Here is a 6,203-nt window from a genome sequence, read left to right as displayed (position 1 = left end):
GGTGCCTGATGCAGTACGATGAACTTTACAATGTATGTCACTTTATCTCAGGACTTCGAGGAGGGTTAAAATGATGCGACAGTCTACTGTAATAAATAAATATAATCAACACGTTGATATGCTAATAGATTACTTCGCGCGCTAATTTGCCAGTTTTCCGGAACTGAATTCTTAGAAAATGAACACATGTTTCACACAAATCGAGAAAAACTGTCCTAATTCCGATCTAACAAATACGTAATGAAAAATAACACGCTGGAATAATAAGTCGGTCGTCTGTTGTGATCGGGACTATGACCAATCGTGCAAACTATCCGAAGAATCTGTTCCAGTGTCGGAGACATCGCGCACCTGTTGTTGTCCTACGATCAGGAATCTACTTCAATAAAATTAGTTTAATTGGAATAAATTCTTCACAGCACCCTTGTACAATAGTTGTGAAATTAGTCATAAAAGATTTAATGTATTTTAAACTGAAAATAAAACAATGATTTGATAGACCTGGGAGGGAATGTTTTTCAATCTAAATTTGGTGAATTTAAATTGAATAAAAGCATTAATACAAACGAACAGGAAAAACAAACTAGTCGCTTAATATGGACTTGAACAAACAAAGTAAAAATTTCTTTCTGCAGTATCGCGACGTTTTAATTCCTTAGGCAATTTTAAGAGGACTTGTAAGAAAACTTTCCCACACGAAGCGGAGAAAGAGAGCGAAGAAGTAAAACTGTGTGACCAATATACGTACCCCCAAGGTCGATAGCCGAAAGCATGAAAAAAAAATTATGTCTGCAAAAACGACGACCAAAGGAAAATAAACTCATCAATTTCAAGAAAAGCATATCCTACGGTTGGTAGTTGCAACAAATAGTCACATGTACTTAATGCAATAGTATATTTTACAGTAAAGATAATGTAAATAAATATATTCACCAAAAATAAACATTCTCTTTAAATTACAGTATGGATTCAACGTTGTAGATAAGATCTCGGAGGGACGTACATATATATGACTCTTGCATACATCTATTCAAGCGATTCAATCTGCTGATTAAAATACATCACTCATTGAGGTATAATTTACGAACAACACTTTCCAGTTATTTTAGATACAGTTACCGGTACACATATCTTTAGATATCATGAATACATATTTGAAGAATCAAAAGAACATTCTACATATAATGGGTGTAGGAACATTCATCATCATTGAAAAAAAACCATTGATATATAAATCCAACGTACGCTTTTCTTGTTTCTTTTCTTCTTCAAACAATTCATCAATCACACGAGGAATTCTGGACAAGCCAAAAGGAAACACTATAAAATTGTCTAAGAACTTAGAGGATGGGCCAGCTCACAATTCAACGATGAAAAAGTGAAACTTTCGCAAAAACTCCTCTAACTTTTACATAAACTCCTCTAAAATTAACAAAGTTCAACGAACTTCGAAACAGTAACAAAGTATAATTAGTGACATTTATACAAGTTTGTTGTTATAATTTCTAGTACAAATATAGAAAAACCCTAAGGCAGTTATTATTTTTTACAACACAGAAAATTTCATATCATACGTTAGTATAAAAATATTATGTAACATACCTATTTAAAATAAATCAAATAAATAAAAGGATAATGCAAACCAAAGTACAACATTTCATCTTTCAGAGAGAGAGAGAGAGAGAGAGAGAGAGAGAGGAGAGAAAGAGAGAGAGATATCACTAAGAAGCGTAAAGTTGGTACGTTATTGCATAGTGGCTAATATCTCTGAAGCAAGTAAATTTTTTTACTTAACCATAAATTGTCTTGACACACACTCTGGTCATAAGCAATTGTTGTGTGGGGTAAGAACTTCTAATGTTGCTTTATAAGAAAGATATGGACCCGACAAGATTGCACAGACAGACTGACGGGCGGACGGACAAGGTGATTCCATCCCCAAAACTTTGTTTGCGGGGGTAAAATCACCAAGTCATTATATATACCAACTTTGAATTATACAAGACATACATTTTTTATAAACAGTTAAATGCTACGAAATAGAAGAAAACCAAGCTTCTGAAAACAAGCATTCTGAGAGTATTGCATAAGCAATACACGTCCCCTACCGGGTTTGTATTATTCTATGAAAGCTTCCAAGCACACAACTATTTCAGAGCTATTGTAAACGAGATGTCATTGTTTAATCCGAGATAAAAGAACAGAGGAAATTAAAACTATATAGTTGATATAGAAATTAAATACAAAATAGGTAAAAATAATACTCTTTATTTCATCTCCTGTAATTTCGCTATTCTGTATTCGCTGGTAAGAATTTGTGAAAACAATGCACTGTTATGCACAATATCATTTCTTACCGTCTTCTGTACCCCGAATCAAACCAAACAGTTAAACAGCACAACCCGAAAACGAACCCGATTGTAATAATACAAAAAAACCCTGCCGATTAAATTTACAACACAATGTTTGACACTATTTTACAGAATTTATTTGTTTGTTAGAAATGATAAAAGGAATGGTACAAATAACGCACGATATCATTACTGACAACATACTAGCCTCGTTTATTCAATACACACCGAACCCGATAACGAACCCGAACATTAAAAAATTGGAATATGAAAAATTAATTTTCTCGAAAATATGTCAGTCAGACGCTACAAAAGTGTAAACTTGATCTGTAGTTTGACATTTTGAAGCTGTTCAGCAAGTTTCATATTATTCATCAAATGCATAAAGAAAAAAAGTGTGGATAACTGAAGTGGGACAGACAGACGGACGGACGGACTGACGGACGCAGTGGAAAGCTATAGTCCCCTCCGGTGAAACCGGTAGGGGACTAATAAATACAGGCATCCTGTAAGTTCTATAGTCATGAAAACTAGCGGAATAAGGAGGGTTCTGCCGAGTAATATTTAGAAAACGTTCCATCTACACGGATATCAAATAGATAACCGTGGTTAACTTAACAAGTCAAAGAAAGGCAACCTCTGTACGACACGAGCGTTCGATAACGCACCCACAGATCATGTATGAATAGTGCAATGTTCGCAGGTAATTACGGTTTTCTTTCTTTATATACATGTACTTTTTGCCATTTATTTTCTCATGAAACATGTATTTTTTGCCTTATAACGCATCGACATAAAGATGTCCTCCTCTGACAATTTACAGGGAATTTATTTGCAAATTTCACTCAAATTTTTTAGAAGAAATTTAAAAACGATCTACAATATTGGAATTTGACATAGTTATATAATAATTTTATGCTATATCTTAGCTTACATAAACCCTATGTCACTCTTTAGATCACGGTTATCCCGTATATATTGTTTCCTAAATACAAAGCTTTAGGCAGTCTCTAGGAATGGCCCAATGTGTACCTTACATCGCATTGGAGTTTCTGGACATCGACGACTTGAACATAACAATATAACAACAAACAAGCTAAGTTGTTTTTCGATTGACTCTCTCATCAACTCAAAATAATTTCCTTTATTTGTCACCAACTTTATTTCATCTTTGACACTGGTGTTTACATATAAGGCCAAGGACACTCACTTACAAAAGACGAAAAGGGCCAAATAAAAATATTTTTATCTCGTAATTACGAGAAAAGATCTCGTTATAACGTGTACATTATCTCGTAATTACGAGAGAAAAATCTCGTTATTACGAGTTAATTATCTCGTTATTACGAGAAAAGATCTCGTTATTACAAGAAAAAGATCTATTTAAAATGGCGCATTTCATTGTTCTATTCTCTTTATGTAAAGTATATGAACTACTGCAATCTCTTTTATCATACATATACTTAGCATAATCATCATTTAAAAGCATACACTTTGATATAAAATCGGTCAAAGGGATTTTGAAGAAAGTTTAGAAGAAGGAGCAGATTGATTAATTTAATTGAACCATTTATAAATAAGCTTTAAGAAGGATACATGTAATTTGTTTTCAGACTCCAAAATGTTAATACTGTAAACCTACTTTTATTCGCGTGTGAGAAATTTTCGCGAAGTTCGCGAATATTTCTCGCCGCGGACCAGTATTTGCCATAAGTTATTATAAAAGCAAAGGTGGATAAGGCTAGGCAGTGAAAATTACTCGCCGCGAACCAGTTTATCTCCGTTAAAGCGCAAAATAAAATCGTCGCGAATAATAGTTGGTTTACAGTATACAAAATCTATTATTTTAAATGTACATATAGGTTGTTTATGAACATATAAAAGAAAATTTGGGTAAAGCCTGTATGTCCATGATTGAAACTATATAGTAGTTTAAGTCATCTGTAACAAATAGAATCGTGTTTTTACGATTAGGACTACCCGGTATTTACTTCGGAGTGGGATTATAATATTTAAGATAAAAAGTAGAATTACATGAAGTTCTTTCCACGTAATCATATATATAAGATAAAATGTCAAATCCGATCATTTCATGTAAAATTTAATGAATAATGGCCGTTGTTTTTTTTAAAACTAATAAAAATTGAATTAACGTTTCGGGAAAGAAAAAGATAGACTGACAAGGTGAACCCGTCGACTTGGATGTCTCTTCAGATATGAACCATTTTATATAAATCTTTTCTCGTAATAACAAAATCTTTTTTCGTAAAAAGGAGATAATTAACTCGTTATAACGAGACCTTTTCTCGTAAATACGAGATAATTAAATCGTAATTACGAAAATTAACTCCTAATAGATCTTTTCTCGTTATTACGAGATAATTAACTCGTAATAACGAGATCTTTTCTTGTAGTAAGGAGATAAAAATATTTTTTATGTGGCTCTATTCGTCTTTCGTACTAACTCCAACTAGGTATGTACTTTTTAAGACAAATTTTATGTTTTAAAAAATATTCATTTTTGCTGTCTGTCATACAATTCTTACTCATCTGGGGTGGTACTGAATCAAACTCTCGACCTCCAAAACTTACGTATTGCGCATAATAATGTATATAGTTTATTTTCAAAACTTGATGTTGTGTCAACTGAATTATCAGACTAACATATATTTGCAATTACTGAAACACACTTAGATAATACAGTGAAGGGTGATGATCTTTTAATCACGGGATATCATACCCCTATTCGCAAGGACAGAATTCGAGGGGGGGGGGGCGGGCAGTGTTGCATTGTATATATCTAAAAAAAATCATATTGGGACTAGTTTCAGCAAAATATGCTACAAGCCTTAGATGCAAATATTCCAGTTAATTTGCTAGGTGATTTTAAAGTAAATATGTTGTCAGATCAAAGCAAAAATTTAAACACATGCTACAAAGATTGAACTTAAAATTAATATAAATAATGCTACTAACTTCACAACCAAAGTTGGGACATGTTTTGGTCTACTCCTGACCGATAACACAAGCTTAATTGTAGAACCCAACATATCTGTACCATTCTGTTGCTCCTACTGTGTTATTAGTGTTGAGATCAAGTTTATTGTACATAAACAATACTCCTACAAGAGGATGATAAAAAACTAAGATCAAGCAAATTTTCAAGCACTCGATGAGGAATTGATACAAATCAATTGGGATATTGAAGTCTTTAATTCTGAAAATATCAATGAAATATATTCTAACTTTGAGTCAACCTTAAACAATTGCATTGATAAGCATATTCTAAAAAACTATTACCGTAAGACCAAGAGATAAAGTATTGATGAATGGCACTACACGTCAGCTTATGAAGAAACGAACTAGAACACATTATACATTATTTCTGATATATATAAATCTTAATTATTTACTGATAAATTGGAATAAACTAAAAGTAAAATGTGCAATTGGTAAGGATTTAATACTAAATTGTCTTTAAAATTTGGTAGTAATGTGATGACGTAAAGTAAAAACGCTATGACAAAAGTCTTCGTATTTTTTGATTGACTAAAGCTAAAATTACAAGCAATCCACAACACTGCATTCATAAAGACAACTTAAGATCTACCATCTGACCTCTGACACAAACCTTCTTTATCCTTCTGGAAGATGACCAAGTGAAACAAACTGATATCCTTTTTTATCTTCTAGTTCCCTCTAAAAACCTTTCCAATCTGCTTAGTAGATGCCTTCTTCTGACAAAACTCTCTCATATCTAAATATTCTGTAAGAATTCAAAAGGCGGTGCCATAACCGATATCAAACATAGACGTAAGTTCCGCAACAGTGACGCGCCCGTCACTTTCCATG

Source organism: Crassostrea angulata, chromosome 3, assembly GCF_025612915.1.
Source record: "Crassostrea angulata isolate pt1a10 chromosome 3, ASM2561291v2, whole genome shotgun sequence".
In the NCBI taxonomy this organism is placed as follows: domain Eukaryota; kingdom Metazoa; phylum Mollusca; class Bivalvia; order Ostreida; family Ostreidae; genus Magallana; species Magallana angulata.
This window is presented reverse-complemented; position numbering follows the sequence as displayed.